Source organism: Pimephales promelas, chromosome 25, assembly GCF_988280905.1.
Source record: "Pimephales promelas chromosome 25, fPimPro1.hap1.1, whole genome shotgun sequence".
In the NCBI taxonomy this organism is placed as follows: domain Eukaryota; kingdom Metazoa; phylum Chordata; class Actinopteri; order Cypriniformes; family Leuciscidae; genus Pimephales; species Pimephales promelas.
This window is the reverse complement of record NC_142793.1, coordinates 12,314,789-12,336,600: the sequence shown is the minus strand read 5'-3', so window position 1 is coordinate 12,336,600 and position 21,812 is coordinate 12,314,789. Positions and strand designations below refer to the sequence as shown.

General features: G+C 37.1%; 1 protein-coding gene across 3 annotated transcripts in view; it reads left to right on the top strand.

Moving 5' to 3' along the window:
- The window catches only part of plxnb2b (plexin b2b), a 177,687-nt gene that overhangs the window by 13,303 nt on the left and 142,572 nt on the right, over positions 1-21,812 (top strand). For 2 of the 3 annotated variants that reach the window (XM_039666063.2, XM_039666060.2), the window contains exon 2: positions 19,595-19,634. The exons of the other annotated variant lie outside the window; for it this stretch is intronic. The gene's annotated coding sequence lies outside the window, so the exon portion shown is untranslated. The remainder of the gene's footprint in view (positions 1-19,594; positions 19,635-21,812) is intronic. 3 annotated transcript variants of the gene reach the window in all.

Sequence of the window (21,812 nt, the reverse complement as noted above, 5' to 3'; positions counted from 1 at the left end):
ATTTATTGTAGCAGAGAAGTTCAAGTCAAGTTACCTTTATTGAGATAACAGGAAAATAATGCAACAAAGTTTGTTTCCAGAAGAAAATAGCATAACAGGCCAGCTTAAGTAAGTTCAGTGATGGTTCATTTTTGTTGTAAAACAGTTATTAAAGGGATAGTTCACTTTTAAATTTATTTTTGATATGTTTTAGCTGACCTCAAGGTCATCCAAGATGTAGGTGTCTTTGTTTCCGCAGTATTTTCAATTTTGATATTTTTAGGTCAAACCGTTCGTCTCTGTCAGTCATATAATGCAGGTCTATGGTCACCACCTCAAAGAGCATGCACAGAGAAGTCCAAATTAAACATGATTTAATGACTCTTAAATGTAAGTACACATTGATGGCCTAAGACACGAAACGAGCGGTTTGTGTGAGAAAACAAACAGTATTTATATCGTTTTTACCTCTTGTAATCACAGCCACATCCAAGTGATCTGAGGGAACGGGCAAAAACGATATAAATACTGTTCGTTTTCTCACATAAACCGCTCGTTTCGTCTCTTAGGCCATCAATGTGTCATTAAATCATGTTTAATTTGGACTTCTCTGTGCATGCTCTTTGAGGTGGTGACCATAGACCTGCATTATATGACTGACCTAAAAATATCAAAATTGATATTGCTTTCTCAGTTAAACTCTATAGAAGGCTGTGTTTCTCCATATGGGTCGGATCCAATATTTCTGATAATTCTGACGTGGAGAAGATCCATCCCATCTAACATTTCGGCACTATCTACACTAGTGTACACAATCTAATTCTAGTGGGTCAGTCATGTCATGAGATTATTAATGGCACACAGTAAGAGTTTAGAGCTATAAAATGAATGTGAACAGCAGCTCAGATTATTTGGAAATTGATTTTAGGTTATATTGCTTCTTGGAAAGTTTGAGACCATTTGGTATTGGATTGATACGATTTCAGGTTATCTGTTATTGGATAAATGAGAATTAAATGAGAATCGCTGACGTTTGCCTCTTGAAAAAGTTAAAGGTCGTTTGATGTTCAATTTGAGAAGCATTCGTTCGTTTTCGTGTTTCCGACGTTTGCTTCTCAGAGAGGTTTAAAGTATTTTGACATTGGATTGATGAGAATTATTCGAGTTATATTGAGATCTTTTTCTCAGCATGAAAGTCTCTCTATTGAATCTCAGAGAAACGTGTGAGATATCACAGAAATCTCATTTGCATTTTCTTTCCCAAAGGCTCTTTTAACCAACTTCACCCCAATTGAATGCATCCGAACGGGGAAGCAGCTGGATTTGTGGCACAAATTCAAGCTCCAAATTGGGTCTGTGCTGGCCGCTTTCCTCAATGACACCAGATCTCGTTAGAAATCTCCCTGTAAGCTCATTAAACAAAACGCTGGCGCTGTGTGACATGCAGTCATTGACTGAGAGAGTGACCAGAGCTTAGACTCGTTCAGGCATTACCTGACGGATGCTCTGTGAAGCACTTTTGATTTGTTCAGCAAAGTCTCTTCTTTTTAGTTCGAGGGTCAAAACTCCTGCTGGGTTAAATGGCTTCTATAAGCGCATGCTTTAAGTGACTAACTAAAAATAACGCTGCGTCTCCAGATGTAATTGCGGTGGAGAGGCTAATGGTGTGGCTAGCCCCCCTGTCGAGCCCAGCGGAAAGACCTTTCTCTCGTTGATAAGTTTTAAGACCCGAGGATTCGATTTCGACCGACAAGAGCTCTCTCTGAAAGCTTGAGCCAAACACCGGCCTGCTGTTTTCAATTCACAACAACTCCGATCGATTTTGTTTACCTGAGTATTAGCTCACACTTTCACAATCCCTCCGTTTTCTTTTAGCTTTTTAGAAATCCTGTGAATTCTTTCTTCTCCTCTTCCTGGTCCAGGGCTTTTCCAGAAGGGGGGTCTATGAAGCGGACGGATCCATGAATTCCTCATCGCTAAATCTGTTAGCTGATCAATAATTCAGTCTCGATCCAATCTCACCTGCGTCTCCGGGGCCCTCGCATCAACGAGGCAGACGTCCTTGAGCCGGGCACGTGCGCAAGCGCATTAGAGCGTGTTTTTGTGTCTGCCTCACGATCCCCGAAGGCTCGCGGGTTTATCAAAAGGAGCGATCTCGTTACCAGGTACGGGACGCGTGGAGGCGCCAATCTAACCGTTGTGATTAGTTGAGGGGGGTCCGGACCCCTGCTGACGGCAACCGTCTCATCTCTTTCCAGCACCGAGCGGGGAGTTGTTTCCTCCAGTGATGACCGCGCGGAGTCACGGTCGCAGGACAAGGGCACGGATACGCTCTCTTCTCATCTGCATCCACACGTGCCCAGTGGTTTTATCAAAAGCCAAGTGTGTTTTCTGAATGTCCTCTGTGTCATTCACTCTGGAAAACAAGCGCTGTTCTCCACCTGAACGGTACACTTTATCTTATCGTTAGCAGAAGCCTCTTTCTCCAATAAAGGAAGGCTCGAGGCTTTGACTGTAGACGGGTTGGCCTACACACACTAACTACACACACTCTATGTACAACATCCACCTGCTGACTCCATTAGAGACCTCATACTGATGATGGCCATCTCTGCTTTTAGTTTACTCAAAAACGAGAAGAGGAAAGCTCTTGAAATCTTTCTCCATTTTATTAGTCGTGCTGCTATGAAAATAAACTCCAAGCTGTTGAATGAACTGAAACCAAATCAGGCTAAGTCTTTGAATGCAATTTTTGACATTTATTATGTTTTGTTGTTATTATTATTATTATTCAATGTTTTCTAAGTTATCGAACAAGTAAGAAAAAAAATGATTAAAAAAGTACACAACCTAATATCTTGCAGAGTGATATCACTGGTAGAATATCAAATACTTTTGATAGTCAGATATACTTTATGCATATCAACCCACGTTTAAAAGAAGCCCCGTTATGCAGGAATACCTTGGACTCGGAGTATCCTTTAGTAAAGTGTTCATCGACATCGGATACACATTTGAGTTTATTCATCCAGTTATTTTCCACCTAATTTGTTCTACTAATGCCATTTGATGGGGTGCATTTAGCATACTTCATAGTAGGGATGTTGGCAGGTTTGTAGGACCATGTTTAGGAGGTTTGGAGTGAATTCTTTGAGGTGGATCTTTTGTCGTAGTTTGAGAGCACAGTATTTCCTTAACTCGTCACGTCACCTCCGATAAGGACTCTTGGGAACACAGGCAATTTGTTACAAATTTAACAATTGCTTTTAAAGGACAAGCCATCGCCTCCAGTTGTCATGACCCATTTGGCACGATAATCAGCGCTTTAATTAACAAAGTCAGTTTGGAATATCAATTAGACTGTTTTTTTTTTTTTTTTCAGCGTACGTGTCCTACTCCGTCCTGAAACTGCGATTTGTGTTGCGTTCCTGGCTGGTGATAATTTGTAGCTGTGGGCCAATAAATCCGATTATTTCTTCTCATGTTAATGCAGTGAACACGCCTCTCTCGTTTACAACAATATTGCCTCGCTAATGAGAGGTGAGGGGGGAAGTCTGGCTGAATCCCGGCTTGTTTTCGCTCTTGTTGCATTTGCAATGAATTTCTGCCTTGAGGAACGCAGGGATGTGAGCTTGTAGGAATGCCAAGCATCTCTATGAAAACACCTCAACCTAGTCTGGCATCTCTGTCTCTCCTGTCATCCTTCGTACATGTTAGGTCTGTTTCACACTGCACCGCTATGACACATGCCCGGACTGTGTTCCTCAGGAAAACATTTGTTTTCGTCGCATGTAGGCGCACACAGAATCTGGACCTGGGAGAATTGGGACAGCTGTCATTCAAGAATTTCTGTAATTCCCATGTTTCCTTATTGAATATTTTGGATAATTTGAATTGTTAAGCCAAGTGCTTTTTCTTGCTGAAACTTGTGGATTATTCCATGTTTAAATCCATTGCATGGAATTCCACAGATTTTCCTTTATTTCCTTCTATTCATAAAATGTGCTAATTTGAACTGAGATTACTATATTTTTGTTTTTCGAAAGTATATTGGCAAATAAAAAAAATAAAAAATAATAATAATGCATCATTGTAAGGCAAGTTTGTCAAATGTACATAAAAAAAAATTAAATGAGATTTTTTTTTATCATGCCGCATTTAAGGCTTTGTGCGGAAGAGGTTTAGGGCCAAGCAGTAATAAAAAATAAAACCATCTCGATTTTTCTCGAAATTTCGAGAAAAAAAGTCGAAATACAATCTTGAGAATAAACTCATTAAATATCGAGAATAAAGACGTGTTTCGAGGAAAAAAAACTTGTTCAATTTCGATAAAAAAGTCGAAATACAATCTTGAGACTAAACTCATTAAATATCGAGAATAAAGTCGTTGTGTTTCGAGAAAAAAATGGTTAAATTTCGAGAAAAAAGTCGAAATACAATCTTGAGAATAAACTCATTAAATATCGAGAATAAAGTCGTTGTGTGTCGAGAAAAAACTTGTTAAATTTCGAGAAAAAAGTCGAAATACAATCTTGAAAAACTCATTAAATATCGAGAATAAAGACATTGTGTTTCGAGAAAAAACTTGTTAAATTTCGAGAAAAAAGTCGAAATACAAATTTGAGAATAAACTCATTAAATATCGAGAATAAAGACATTGTGTTTCGAGAAAAAACTTGCTAAATTTCTGAGAAAAAAGTCGAAATACAATCTTGAGAATAAACTCATTAAATATCGAGAATAAAGACGTTGTGTTTCGAGAAAAAACTTGTTAAATTTCGAGAAAAAATTTGAAATACAATCTTGAAAAACTCATTAAATATCGAGAATAAAGACATTGTGTTTCGAGAAAAAACTTGTTAAATTTCGAGAAAAAAGTCGAAATACAAATTTGAGAATAAACTCATTAAATATCGAGAATAAAGACATTGTGTTTCGAGAAAAAACTTGTTAAATTTCGAGAAAAAAGTCGAAATACAAATTTGAGATTAATAAACTCATTAAATATCGAGAATAAAGACATTGCGTTTCGAGAAAAAACTTGTTAAATTTCTGAGAAAAAAGTTGAAATACAATCTTGAGAATAAACTCATTAAATATCGAGAATAAAGTTGTTGTTTTTCGGGAAAGAAAAAAACTCTTTAAAATGTATTGCTCTTTTAACTGCCGCCATTTTGAGCATTATGATGTTGTGATGGTGCAATTAAAAATGGATTTGGCTCTTGTTTGACAACAGGAGGTTTCAGTCATGGCACCATCTTGTCTCAGATTTAATGTGTGGTGTAGGTGAAGAAGCATAAAACTAAAAAACACAAGTGTCATGCTTCTCCAGACAGCATACTTAACTTTTCTTGTCTGAACTTTGTGAAACTTTTTTTCAACTTCCTCATTTTCCAGTGTTGTATGGCTACATCGTACATCCATCACTTCTTCAAAAGAGCAACATAATATGTTTAATTTTTTGTGAATTCTCCTTTAATGCTCCGAACAGGCCAAACTCCCCCTAAACAACCTAACCATGGGAGAGCTGAGTCATTATTGGGCATCTGTGAATTGAAAGAGTTCTGAAGGAGCATAATGATCAAATGCTGATTCATTCAGAGAGTTAAATAGTTGGACGCTGAAATTAATTATGGCCGGCTGTTAGATGCCGCTGCAGAATTTACAAACGGATGGTATAATGGCCTTTGTGCTAAAATTAAGATCTCAGGAGGGGAAAATGCATTTAAATATAGAGACATTTTAAACAGGCATATGGCCATAGCAGGTTTCCCAAACCTCTCTAATTGGTTGGACAGATAGCCCCGCCCTAAATTCACATGATTGGGTGTGTTGAAGCAATGTTTTTAAGGCGCCAAAGCTTACTTGTAGTCGTTTCTACACATTTAAATGCTATTTTAGTATTTTGCCATCCTAAAAAATGTCACAGTACACCTTGCCAAATGATTTCGCTGCAAATCCTGAAGCGGCTCCGAGACGAGCAGATCTTTAGCTGTTTGTCTCCAGACGCAGAAGAACGTGTTCGCTGTACTGGGATTACACGCCATCAGTCATGGCAACATTTCGACAAGCTGCCAGAGACGGCCGCTGCCACCTGCCACAAAGTTAAAACTTCCAAATCCTTCTGAAGAAAAGCACGAGTACAATGTGTTTAGCTTGTGCAGAAATCATTTTAGTCAGGACAAGAATCACTTTTCCAGACGCCTGGGCACTGAACCATGTCCACGGGCCCTGACATTTCTATATGTTTTTATAATACCCTCGACCGGATTAGAGTGCTGCGTTTCTGTTCTGCCGCCTTGCATGCGGCACCACATCTGTGGCATGAGCGTTTTCGTTTTAATTAACGATGCCCCAGTTTAGACAACTCTGTTGACTTCTAGAGGTATTATCACCTCGAAAGGGTCATAGTTGAAATGTTGGATGACGGATATAAGATGTTTTAATGCATTATTGCATATGTGGTACTTAAAATCAGTATTTAATCAGTAGTTTAGTCTTGTTTTTTTTTTACTTAAACATATGTAAAGATCTGAAAACTATGGAAGCTTGTTTCCGCCATATAATGAAAAATATAAAAGGTAATTGCGACTTTTTATCTCACAATTCTGACTTTTTTTCTCACAATTGCAAGTTTACTTCTTGAAATTCTGACAGTATTTCTCAGAATTGCGAGATGAAAAGTCAGAATTGCGAGATATAAAGTCAGAATTTCGTGATATAAAGTCAGAATTGTGAGATATAAAGTCAGAATTTCGTGATCTAAAGTCGCAATTGCGAGATATAAAGTCAGAATTTCGTGATATAAAGTCAGAATTGCGAGATATAAAGTCGCATTTGCGAGATAAAAAGTCAGAATTTCGTGATATAAAGTCGCAATTGCGAGATATAAAGTCAGAATTGTGCGACAAAAAGACAGAATTTCGTGATATAAAGTCGCAATTGCGAGATATAAAGTCAGAATTTCGTGATATAAAGTCGCAATTGCGTGATATAAAGTCAGAATTTCGTGATATAAAGTCAGAATTTCGTGATATAAAGTCGCAATTGCGAGATATAAAGTCAGAATTTCGTGATATAAAGTCAGAATTGCGAGATATAAAGTCGCATTTGCGAGATATAAAGTCAGAATTTCGAATAAAAAGTCATAGAAAATAGTCATAGCTTCCATAGAAAACAAGATCATTAACTTGACTAGTGGAATTGCATGAAATATTAAAGACTTGGTTCAAGATTAAATCTAACAATGTTTTGATTTAAATAAGAGGTTTTCACTTGAAAATACCATGCAAATACTGATTTATTTTATGGTATGTTCTAGATAAAAGCTCAATTTGATCATATTTGGATATGAAATTTCACACAAATAACCCTTAGAACTGAAATACACACGGCAATTCAAGGTGAAGTGTGAAGCTCCGCCTTAATTTTTACTGACCAATCCTAACTTAAAGTTGCTAAGGGGGTGGAGCTTAGCAAATGTACATTTGAATAATACAAGTTTCCCAAAACACTATCATCAATCAAGGTGTTGTGAAGCTGTTTCTCGTTGATTATATAGAATGAGTCTGGTTTTGTCGCGTCGTCCGCTCTCACTGTAGATGAATCGCCGTGACCTCCACAGATGATTTACACAGCAGGACCACTAACCCCCCTCCGTCTGTCTGTCTCTAGAGGTGCTGGCCCATTACCTGAGGTATCCGTGAGCTTTCCAGACAAACGATTAGTCGCATTAGTCTCGTGGCACGGCGGATCTTACACTGAATCGGGGATATCAGAGTATTTCCTGCACTGCTTAATGAGGTGTGCCTTATGCGTGTGTGTGTGTGTGTGTGTTTGGACGCTTCACAATGCATTACATTTCTGACATTAAAAATGAATGCTGGCCCTTTATCTCTCTGTTTATATCATGCAGTGAGAGGATGTTGTGTAAACCAGACGCCACAGAGAGAAGTCGTTATGGGACCTTCCTTTAACAATAACAAAATACATACAAATATTAGATGCTTGAAACCAACATGACATTTTCATTTTAAATTTGACTTTATATGCACATTTAGGATTAGTGTGTCTCTAGTCATTGCCAGATTATATACTATTTGATGCTTCCAGGGCTAGAATTACTAGAGCTTAAATTTTATCTCAATATTTTTCATTCTTTTGATGATCATCAATTTCATTCATCTCAATATTTTTGTATTTGTTCTGAAACAATGCTTAACAGAGTGTTTTTGGTTACGTGTGATAAGTAACACAGTAAAATGTGAAAACAACATGCATCACCTTTTCCCCTAAATGAACAGAAAGATCCTATTTATTAATATTATATTTAATCATTTTTTATTTATGCCTGTGTACAGTAATAAATGGTTACATATATATATATATATATATATATATAGAAATATAATTTTTTTTATATTTTATTTAGTGAATTGTTTTTCATTTGTTTTATAAAAAAAATTATTATATAAATAACTATATAGGATTAATAATTCTAGAATGATTGGGGTGATTTTGTTGGGGATTGCATCTGCATAAAATATTGTTAATAATAATAATAAAAAGAACCAAAACAAAACTTTATTCATTTTAAATGTGAAATCGTTTTAGGGCTGAAAAATTTGGGAAATATTTTAAATATTGGGATGTTCATATATCGGTTTCAGAGTAAATGCACTGTGCGTCTCAGAACGGCTTGATTCACAGTAAATGAGACTCTATACACTGTATTATGAAATAGTCATGTGAATATCAATTTTATATCAATGTATTGTGTTAATAAGAAAAATATGTATCCAACCAGCACAGTACATACTTTTCAAACTTGGTAGAAGTATGCGAAATGTGATTTAGCCATTGTGTGTGTGTTGAGCTGTAATTAGGTTTTAGTTGCTTCGAGATTGATGGAATCGCAGTCCGTAGACAACAGACATGTCCTCAAGTGATGTGATTTCACATTATCATCGGCTCCTAATCTTCCCAATTAAAGATATCAAAACAAAGTTTCTGCTCTGTGTCGTTGGCCTTCGCTCTCTCCTCGTCAGTCTCTGGTATCTCTGTGCATCTTCAGAGCTCTGGCTGAACAGGCAGATCAGTAATCAGGTCAAAGTCTTCACCTGCGATTCGATGCGAACGGACAGCCGAATGGTTCTTCACCGTCTACGTCCTCTTCTGGGAGATGCTGGCGTACCGTTATCTGACCGCTTCTATTTGTCAAACGCCCCCAGATCTCACCTGCCACCTGAGCCCCTCAACGCTTGAACAATACAGGTCGTGTGTGTTTGAGGGAAGGGGTGTCATCTCGTTTCTTGGACACACGAGAAAGCGATTTCGGCAATCCTATAAGATAATGGGCTATATGCACGCATAAGTTCCGCATTTGACGTAAGGATGCTCGTCCATTTCCGGTTGTGTAGATTAAAGCGGAGGAAAACCGGAGAAAACGGGATTATGGCAGAGTCTTCAATATTTACTGTCCTCCCGTCTTTGAAACGAAACGTACATACATTAAGATGTAATTCTATATATAGTTATGTTTATTTAATATAATTTTAAAAAGAAGCATAAACACAACGAGGGGTGTCTGTTTTATCTGTTTTTGTGACTAACGTTTCATTAGTATAACCATGGAGTATAAAATTCAATATAAATTCTCGGTATTGCATTGGACTCTATGATCGGCGGAAGTTATCGAGCATCCTTAATCCTTCACCGGAAATAACGCCGTGCATAGAGCCCATTACGAATCACACTGTCCCGCATGGATCTAATCAACTTGTGTACGACATGTAGCCTATGTAGTAGGGCTGGGTATTGACACAAATTTCACAATTCGATTCACAAGCTTGCAATTCGATTCCGATTCGATTCAATATTGATTATTTTGGATGTCAGTTACAATAAATGGCAAATTTTCTCAAATCTCTTAACTAATGCTGTAAACTATGGGAGTCCAGTTGTAGCCTGCTAGGCTTCATTAGCCTAATATGAAGGTAATAATGAACTGTTTTGTAGCTATACACACACTTAAATGACACTTTTATTTATTTTTATAATAAGACTATTATATGAATATAAACATTTAAATGGTGGCTGTCATAACTTGCCAGATTTATTCAAATTTGCATTAAATATTTAAGAACAAGAAGATTATAATGCATACTGTATGTAATATGGTGTATATATTTAGGAAAATGCTCCTCTCTAGAGTTATTTTTTCTAGCTGACTAACGAGTTTATGTGGGTTTTTTGAGGTAAATATGACGATCACATTGATTACAAGGTGTTTAACTGACGTCTTTCCTCGATTGAAACGCTGATTGAGCGAATCAATGTGACATGATACGGATTTTGATAAGTTGTACTCTATCTTTTAACACACTTTCAGATGCTCATTCATGTTTATTTCGCGCTGTGACTGGTATTATTAAGCCGGAAGAGAGATCAGCGCTGCTGCTTCTCTTGAGCTGCGCCAGAGCGATCTCGCGCCACAGCGCCAAAACGTTATTTATAATTTTTACATTTTTAAAGAAAATAGACGTAATTTGAAAATTGAGACTTAGTTTCATATCAATAGTAACAAAGGACAAAGATTATTGCGATTTTTTTTTTTTTTTTTTTTTTTTGGATGCGCGCAGCCACGATAGAACAGGATGACTAATCGATTCTTGAGATTTAAGAATCGATATCGGTTCGTAAAAATGAGAATCGATGAGTATCGAGAAATCGATATTTATTACCCAGCCCTAGTAGACTGTACTATGACACCTATTGAATTGTTAGCTACGACGCAAGTTAGCATAAAAGAGTAAAAACGTCATCAGCATGCGCTAGTGGCTTTGGCAATTGTGGTTTTTATTTGTGCTGAAAAGAGGAGGGAGTGAAAGGAGACTATGGACAGTGGTTGCTAGGGAAAAGAGGTCACTTCTGTAAATGGAGATTGAAGTAAGTTGTTGTCACGTTGATCAATACGCTATTTCATGTTGAATTTTTATTGGCTAGACCGTAGACGCAGCAGCCACGACCACAGAAATCGCCACGATTGGTCATCTTTTGTCTGGGACGGCCCAAAATCACACAAGTGTATGGGCATTAGATCCCATTTTGAGGTTCTAGAAAGAGTGTTGAGTTTGTGAAATCAAGAGGCAACACAATGAATTGGTTGTGTCTCTCAATCAGTTCCTTGCCTTGTTTGTCCAGTTGAATACATCTATTCTGGTGTTTAAAGTTTAAGTGCCCTTAAATGTTTCATAGGCTATTCATTTCAGGATTCTGTCAGACATGTTATCTTGACTTCCTCTCCATTTCATCATTTATCCTGGAGGCATTTTCAGGTTCACACAATCCTTTTTTCCCCTCCATACTTTCTACAGCATGAGTAGAACTGTGTCATTGAGGTCTCATTTTTACACCTCCTATTGTCTGTGACCATAAGTTGGATTTCACCGTTTTCCAATTTGGAGCAAAGTTTGACTAGATTGGAATCCGAAAAGGTCTGTGGGGAAGGAGAACAACCTGTCATCATCGCTTTAGGTCGGCCATTGTCGCCTGAAAACCCACATTTCTCGTTTATTTCCCGGTCGCTTCTGCTATTGTGCGTTTTCTCATCTTTGGGTTTTTGTATCTGGCTGGAAATTGATAAGCCAGAATCCCTGACAATCCAAAAGGATTTGTGTGTGTGTATGTGAGGAGGGGACACGAGCAGCGTTTTTTGTTTATCTTGCTCGCCTTTTCCAGATGGCGCTCAGCAGAAAGAATCCACTTCTTGACATGCTCTCTTTCTCTCCCTCATTATTGGCCGGCTGTTGGCTCTTGCAGAAAACTTCGACGCCGAGAGGGGTTGAAGGTGTTTCTCGCCAAGAGGAGTAAAAGCACAGGATGTTTGGGTTTAAGTGTGTCTATAAACATTCAACCTCTTTATTTTCACTCGAGTGACTTGCAATCCATTACTAGTAATGGATATATTTCCATGTTTTATTACATGAGTGATGCCGCAATCCTTTCACAACCATTAAATCAATAGGCTGATTCATTCAAAACAACCCAGAGTCATTTGTGACATAAGTGTGCAGGTATTTGTTGTGTGCGTTGTTTAGAAACCGCAGGCTTGTACTTCATGATTCCTCCTTGTGTTCCCTCCTATATATTTCGAACAAACACTGTAGCCTACAGCAAATCTCCTTCACCATCGGCGGTAATCACGGTCTATTTTTGAACAATGCTGTAGAGCAGACTTGCTCCTGGAAATCTACCTTCCTGCAGAGTTCAGATCTGGCTGTAATCAAACACACCTGAACTAGCTAATCAACGGCGTTGTCTCAATTTGCATACTTGCACAAAAAGTATGTACATGGTTTTGAGTATGTCGGAGGACCGTAGGCTACACCAGTATTTGGCCACAGTGTCAGATGAATTTAATCAATTTATCGTATTTTTTTCCATTTGTATGTGAACAGAAGTATTAGCTAAATGGCCTCATTGCGAATTGTTTCCGCTTGCATGTGAAGTTAGCGTTAGCATTAGCTAGAGGACCTTATCAGATAAGCTGTGTTTTAATTCAGAGGCTGTATCCTTTGAAGGACACAGACTTCACAGACCACACCCTCGGAGTCTACGAAGGTGCGAAACCAAGCTAGCCAGGCGGGGTTTAACCTTTATCGGCTGAAGACCCAAATTTGGTTTGAAGATGGAAAATGTACCAAGCGCAATGTTCGCTCACCATTCCTGATTTCGAACACGCGCTCACAGCGTTTAGTGTGATTTTGCGGCTGTCAGAATAGAAACAAAATCTGCTGCCTTCCGTCGCCTATGGTCACGTAAATTAAATGTACCGTTTTTTCCGCACTATAAGGCGCACTTAAAAGCCTTTAATTTTCTCAAAAAACGCCTTATCCGGAGCGCCTCGTATATGGATCAATTGGTTAACAACGCTCCGCGTTATTAAATTCGCCCGCAAACTCGCTCGTGACCATCTTATGCCCGCTTTGTCACACGGCCAGTTCAACCTCGTATAAATCAGGTTAAGTGTGTAAATCACATGCCCGCTCACAATCGCTCACTCTTAAAGGGATACTCCACTTTTTTTTGGAAATACGCTCATTTTACAACGCCTCCAGAGTTAAACTGTTGAGTTTTACGTTTTTTGAATCCATTCAGACGATCTCCGGTTCTGGCGGTACCACTTTTAGCATAGCTTAGCATACATCATTGAAGTGGACAAGACCATTAGCATTTCTCCCAAAAAATTACCAAAGTGTTTCGATATTTTTCCTATTTAAAAACTTGACTCTTCTATAGTTACATCGTGCACTAAGACTGACGGAAAATGTAAAGTTGCGATTTTCTAGGCTGATATGACTAGGAACTATACTCTCATTCCTGCGTAATAATCAAGAAACTTTACTGCCGTACCATGAGTGGAGCAGGCGCAATGACTACACAAACTTAGTCCCGGTCACGTTGGAAGCTGGGCACTATTTTCAGGGGCTGTGTCATAACATTACGTCACAATAATAAAAAAATTATTGTGATTTTAACGGTAAAAGACTGAAAGTTTCCGTACTATATAGGTAAATAACTGTGATATCATTTTACTGTAAAATACTGTTAAATTTACAGTTTTTGAAAGTGAAATAATAACAACTAATTGTATATCCAGTGAAAAACCATAAATTGACATTCCCACAATTCCCACAATGTAACACTTGACATTTTATGTATTTTTGTTGAAATAACTATTCCTCATAGTTCTTTTGTTTTTTTCTAATCAGTTACATTAGGGTTTTATGTTACATTTAATGTTGTTAACTGAATGTTTATTGCATTTTATTTTTTTATTTCATGTGTGTTGCCATGATTGTGTTTAATGTTTGTGTGAATTACACTGTGCAGCTTCTTTATATAAGTATTAACCTTTTTATGGAAGATTTATTGTAATGAGCTTTGCTCATGTATCACTGCTGTGATTATTGTTGGTTGTCAGTGTATTACAACAGTACAAAACGGATATAAATTTTTCAAAAGGTTAGTAAATCAACATTTTATCAGATGAAATATGCTTTATTGCTGTAAATTTTAAGTTAAGTCTGTAAAACCATTAATGTTCCTACCGTTTTTTTAACGGTAAAGATCTGGCAACCACAGCTGCCGTTTTTTTTACAGTAAAGACAGTTTTATTTTTTACAGTGAATGACCTTATTGCGTATGTCGTCTCCATTTGCATGTAAACATTAATAGTATTAGTTAAATGATATTATCGCATATTGTTTCTTTTTGCACTTGAAGATTTGCATTAGTTAAATTCATTACCATAAAATTGTATTTTACTTTGCATTTAGCTTTGTGTATATTAACAACTTGCATGTGCAACCTTGGTGTTTAGCTAACTTCATTAGCATAAAATGAATTTAGAACTGAATTTAAACCACCATATATACTATATACTGCAGAAAAAGTAAGAGTTGGGTACTCTTATGAACATAGCATTGTTGTTATACTATTTATGGCAAATATGATGCAAATTAGCCCACAGCGCTACTTTCCTGCAGAGTTTAGTTGTAGCTCTAATCAAACACCTGTCTTAATCAAGGTCTTGCGGTTCTAATTGAAAACGACGGGAAAGTGTGTTCATACAGGGCTAGAGCTAAACTTTAGCATGCTAGAGGCTTACAGGGCATCGAACTGCCTTCAGAGGTCTCTGTGTGTGCTCACCCATGTCTATTCCTTTGCTTTGTCCATTTATTGGCTGTCTAACTAGCCGTCCTGCAGGTCATCAGGTGCTATTTGGCTGTTCTGATCGAACAGGTGTTGGTCTCGCTGATTTTTCTGGGTTCTGTATTGATAGACGATCGATGGGTCCGTCAGATAAGGACAAGCGTGTCACAAGCCACCGATCCAGCGCTTATCTTCTCGTTCCACCAGTAGTGCAGTTCTAATGAGTGCTAGAAACCCTCAAAACCATTATTGAGCTCTTTGGCTGCCAATATGTTGACTCTGTTGAGATGTTTGTTTGTCTCAGGGCAGGGGATTGTGTTTTTGTGGTGTGTTATGTCATTTTCGAGGTAAGCTAGTTGGTAACCATCTTGGTAATTCCCCTTGTGAGATGGATAGGCCTATAAAGTATATCCATCTCAGGTGTGTATTCATGGGAAAGACCAGGATTATGCTCGGAATGGCATGCTATATATGATCATATGCCATTTTCAATTACATTGTCATCATACACAATTTACCAAAATGTGGAACTATATATACTTCCATTTACTTGTAAATGGAACGTTTCCATTGTTTTCCATTGCTTTCCATTCCATTGTTTGGAATGAAATGCAAGCACGCTAGTTACTACTGTAAATACTGTTGTATTTATATATATATATATATATATATATATATATATTGTATTTATAATACATTACAACACAGTAGTAACTAGCATGCTTGCATTACATTCCAAACAATGGTCTGGTTATGCTTTGTGGCTAATAAACCAATTGGCTCTTCTGCTTTTCTACAGCGAGTCACCATGTTGAGTGTTTCTCTCATTAATTTTTCATTGAATGGTCTGTTTCCTCTTCATACTCTCCCCAGCTGTGAAAAGACTTTGAATTTGGTTTGTTCATGTCACCATAGAGTTAGCAGGTGTCCCAGCAGACCACCTTATGAATTATCCTTCATGGACCAATGAAGTGTCTGTCAAGCTTTCTCAAGTATACATTTTCATGCTAAGCCTGTGATGATTTCTATTTCTGCAGGTTGCAGCATGTTCAGACTCATTTAGGCAGATAGAAGATTTTAATTGAACAAAACCTCCTGACATCTACAGTTTGCCCGCATCTTGATGGAGGAATGAGTTATGTGAGCGTAGCCAATCAAACACCAGGTTAAAAGGAGTAGTTCACTTTAAAAAAAAACAAACTTTGGTAACACTTTACAATACGGGTGCACTAATAAGCATTAATTCATGCTTAACTAATGCACAGATAATACTGAATTAATGTTTAACTAATGATTATCTAAGCTATTAATTTGTGATTACCACATTAGGAACTAATTAAGAGTCTGTAAGGTTAATGTATTAGTTTATACATTAATTGTTATTAATTAAATATATAATTGTGGATTAATTCCATAATAACTCATTTTTTTAACTAATAGCGTTAATTAATATGTTAATTACCAGAATGAGCCAAAGCCTTGTATTTCAACTTCCAGATAATATGACAGGTACACTAATACTTTATTGTTAGTGCAAGTTCATATGAAAATTACTACAATTACTAAATGACTGGTTAATAATGATGTGCCCCAACAAGTAAAGTCATAATGAGACCCTTATTCATTGTCTGGTGTCGTTTAAAGCCCTTTGAAGCTGCACTGAAACTCTCGTTTGGACCTTGAACTGTTTGGTTCCCAATGAAGTCCATTATATGGAGAAAATCCAGGAATGTTTTCATCAAAAACCTTAATTTCTTTTCAACTGAAGGAAAGAAAGAAAGACGTGGATAACATGGGGGTGAGTAAATTATCAGCAAAAGTTTTTTTTAAAAAGTGAACTACTCCTAATATTCAGGTTTGTTGAGTGCAGGCTGGTAAACAACAGGAAACTCTCCAAGATCTTGCATTTACTTGTAGCTTCAGTGTATTATAGTGTATGGGTGGAAAAGTCACTTGGAACAAGGCTTTCATATCCCTTTAAACGGTCTCTCGCTCTATCTCTCTCTCTCTCACGGATGCCCTTTACTACCCCTCACTAGTTCACCGTCAGAAATCCTCTCAGATATACTCTGAGGGCAGCGGCTCACAGCTACATAACACATTACACACTAAAGAAATTTCATTCAGAATCGAGAGGAGAAAAAGCAGTGAACGATAACTTTTTGGCTCATGTTCTTGTTTCGTTTCAGCCTTGTTCGCTCACTGTCCTTATAAATATTCATACACTTGCATTCACAGACGCCAAACTGTGAATCCGCGAATTCACTCAAAACTCCAGTGAGTAGTAAGGTTTGATCCCTCTTTCACTTGTCTTCGCACCTTCTAATTTTCTCTCTCTCTCTTTTATTTTAGTATGGAATCTCCTGTGGATTTCCACTCTCTCTGAAATGTTTGCCTGCAGACTGCATTATGTTTTTCCCTCTGTATAATTTTCTTCATCACATTACAGACTCCTCTTTGTCTTCCTCGCATCATTTATCACATTTGAGTGTGAAACTCAAGGTTGGGATTACACTGCAAATATCATTTTCTTAACCAGCATTTTTGCCTTGTTTTTCAGTAAAAATATTTAATCGTCCTTAGAAGATAAATTGCCATGTTTTTGCAGAATTTACATTGAATTTAATTGAACTTTTCTCATCCAACTGGAATTAACAAATCTGATAAATATGTAGTGAGGTGTTATGTTAAATGCAAAAACTGACAATAATTACCTTACAATAAAATCAGTGAATTATTCAATATGTATTCTCTGAAAACAAGTCTCTTTATTTGATCAAAAATCCATTTAGAAACAAAATAATGTGTGAAATATTACTACAACGTGAATGTAAATTATTCCTGTGATCAAAGCTGAATTTTCATCATCATTACTGCAGTCTTCAGGGTCACATGATCCTTCAGAAATCACTCTAATATGATGATTTGCTGATCAAGAAACATATTATTATTACATCATCATGAAAACCCTGTTTTTTAAATGAATAGAAAGTTCAAAAGAAGAGCATTTATTTTAAACAGAAATCTTTTGTAATATTATAAGTGATTGCTTTCATGTTATATCAGTTTAATGCATCTTTACTGAATACTTGTTATATATATATATATATATATATATATATATATATATATACAGTATATATATATATATATATATATATATATATATATATATATATATATATATATATATATATATATATATATATATATTAGACCCTAAACATTTAAATGGTAGTTAATATTGTGATGCATGTTGTTAAACGGATACGGTTTGGTTTTACCGTTTTCGAATCCATTCAGCCGATTTTTTGATATTTAGAAGAATATCAGTAACCAGACAGTTTCTGGTCCCATTGACTTCCATAGAAGGAAAAAAATATACTATGGAAGTCAATGAGACCAGAAACTGTCTGGTTACTGATACTCTTCTAAATATCAAAAAATCGTCTGAATACATTCGAAAACGGTAAAACTCAACAGTTTAACTCTGGGGGAGTGGTAAAATGAGCTTATTTCCCCAAAAAAGTGGAGTATCCCTTTAACATAGTATAGAATTACTTGTACGCTAACATGTTCATACTGCCCACCCCTGTGTTGAGATGTTCTTTAGACGGCTTGACGCTTGTAGATAAGGGGACAGATTGAAACTGTATTTGTTTAGCATTTGCATTGGCAGCTTTTAATACCATGTGAGCCTTGAGTGATTTTAAACAGGCTGCTGTTAGCTGATTGATAACGTTTAGCGTGACATGGCTGCGGTTCCACTGGGGCTGCAAATGAAAGGATGAAGCAATACTGCACATCACTGAAATCCAGCACTGGGCCCAATACCGAGCCCTGAGGGACGCCGTAATGGCCGCGTGTGCCACAGATTTCTTTCTCTTGCACTGCTGAAGCTAATGGGGCGGCGTTCGGGAGAATGTCCGAATCTCACATTACTCACAATCTGCCTCTCTAATGGCTTTTCATCGTTCGAAATCGTTTTCAGAGCTAAAACAAGCTCTCAGCAGCTCGTCGATTAGGGGATCAGCGGACGTGTAATGAATGTTTGCGTTGTAGTTTTTTTATGGAAACATTGCTATCTGAAACCATGCTTGCTTGGGGCAAAGGGTCAGTTAGTTCATAAAGTTTAATCTTGTTAAACCAAGTGCTGGTTAAACTGCTGGATCATGCATGGTCTGGAAAATTGGATCATTCATATGGCATTTTGCGCATATTTGTTTTTGTTTTTTTGTAACTAACCGTTTTGCGTGATTTGTTTTAGTGAATCTGGTGTTGATGTTGTTATTAGCAGGTGAAATTCATTCTTAGTGAATCCATCCCCTAGAGATTTAAAGCGTCATATTGCTTTTGCTCTTTTCAGTTCTAAATTTGCATGATGTGTTGACGCTCTGGGAACGACTTGTGGACAGATGCGGTCCAGCTTTGCTCCTTGTTGATGGACTCCCGCTGGTTTTGGCTCAGGTACCAGTGTGGGAATCATCACATCCAACACCTGTTCTTCTGCTAAGCACCTTCTTGTCTTTGTGAATGATTTGCTCTCTCTGGGATTTTTCTGAGAGTCCTTATCCGTTTTCTTCCCTCTATCTCTCCTTTTTGGCTTAAGCTCATTAAATGTTTCCGAGAGAATAGGAAATCAATGGCGCATATGGTGTGAGAGAACTTTTTTTTCTTGATTTGTTTTTGTATCTGTTTCCACATATCTCTCTTTCTTTTGGTTTCTATTTGTTTGCCAAGATAAAATTACTTGAAGAAAAGTTGCATAAGATAATGGATCTTTTTAGGTGAACTATCCCCTTCTTTTTGCAAATACGTTTATGCTGAAAACAAGAAAAAACATATTTGTACTGGAAAAAGCGAGGCAGATACTGATAAAGAAATGTGTTTTTTTTTTCAGCTTTTCCCACTCCTCCTCCTTTGGGGCGACAGACTGTAAGGTAGGAATATGGTTGATTTCAGATGCGTACTTCATCTTGTTGGCAGACGAGCCCCGGCTTGGCGGCCTGTCCGGTGTTTGTTGTCGAAATGGCTATGCAGCACTTGGTTAGGTTCCCTCACAACCTTTATTCATCCTGACACGCATCAGGCTTCTGGATCGCAGTGGATAGAGCCGCTGGAAGGGAAACGAGAATGTGTCGGATAGCTTAAAATGTTTATCGTTGCCCCCCACCCCCCCTCTCATTTAATCATCCTTACCGGCGCTCTCTCTCTCGCTCGCTGAGCTGTGGGTTTGATTAGTCAGGCTAGTGGAGGATGACAGTATGCTAAACTGTTTTTCTGAAGTAACTAAAATCATGCTTTTTCCTTGAGATGACATTAAATGCAACTTGACCCTATTTACTTTCTATTTACTTCATGTCCTTGGTCTTATTGTGCACGATTTATTATGTTACTCTTAAAAAAAAAAACGAATTCGAAATGACCATCTCTGCTGCTGAAATAACGTTTTTCTGTTGATTGTATTCTAAGGCTGCACAGGTAGGGAACATACGGAAGCCCTGATCTGGAGACATTTCGACTTTAATCTCCAAATTTTTCGACTTTAATCTCAGAATATTTCGACTTTAATCTTTAGTTAATGATCTGTTAGAATGGATCTTTATTAATCGAGTAACTTTTTTGACATTTGTTTATAAAGTGTTCTATTTCTACAATATATGGTGTAAAAACGTCTTAGTGCTGCCCTCTTCAGGTTGAACGGTGGCTACTGCAGTTGAATTTTACTATTGGATGTTCCGCACTTCGTGACGTACGCAGGTTTCAGCTCACCACGCGAGCTACGCCCTTGGCAGTATAAAAACCATCTTTGTTTCGTCAAAACCACTGTAGGGAGTCAGGAATTGGAATTGTGAGTATTGAAAACGATCAGGATAGAGAAACATTTCAACTTTAATTTGGAAACATTTCGACTTTAATCTTGAAACATTTTGAATTTAATCTCGAAATATTTCGACTTTAATCTTGAAACATTTCGACTTTAATCTTGAAATTTTTCGACTTTAATCTCGAAACATTTCGACTTTAATCTCGAAACATTTCGACTTTAATCTCGAAACATTTCACCTTTAATCTCGAAACATTTCGACTTTAATCTCGAAACATTTCGACTTTAATCTCGAAACATTTCACCTTTAATCTCGAAACATTTCACCTTTAATCTCGAAACATTTCACCTTTAATCTCGAAACATTTCACCTTTAATCTCGAAACATTTCACCTTTAATCTCGAAACATTTCACCTTTAATCTCGAAACATTTAGACTTTAATCTCGAAACATTTCACCTTTAATCTCAAAACATTTCGACTTTAATCTCGAAACATTTCACCTTTAATCTCGAAACATTTCGACTTTAATCTCGAAACATTTCGACTTTAATCTCGAAACATTTCACCTTTAATCTCGAAACATTTCACCTTTAATCTCGAAACATTTCACCTTTAATCTCGAAAAATTTCACCTTTAATCTCGAAACATTTTGACTTTAATCTCGAAACATTTCGACTAATCTTGAAATATTTAGACTTTAATCTTGAAACATTTCGACTTTAATCTCGAAGTTTTTCGACTTTAATCTCGAAGCATTTCGGCTGTAATCTCGAAACATTTCAACTGTAATCTCGAAACATTTCACCTTTAATCTCGAAACGTTTCGACTTTAATCTTGAAACATTTCGACTTTAATCTCAAAATTTTCGACTTTTATCTCGAAACATTTCAACTTTAATCTAAATTTTTTGACTTCAGTCTCAAGTCCCGCCCACACAATTCCGAACAATGCCACACGGAATGTTAATGTCTTGCAAATACTGTTTCATGTCTTTAAACCCATCTTAATTCTTTAATGTGGTATTAAATTGATTATTTTAGGGAAGACATGTTTTTGGAATCTTATTTGACCATGAAACATGAAAACAAATCAAGTGCATTTTGACATATTTCCTTTGTAACTTCAATCTTTTTTTGTCTCTTGTCTAGCCTTGGCTCATAAGATGTACTATAACCTGAGCATGCACACACACACACACACAGATTTTCATGTTTTATGGGCTACTTTCCATAGACATAATCATTTTCATACCGTACACGCTGTATATTCTCTCCCCTTACACTAAC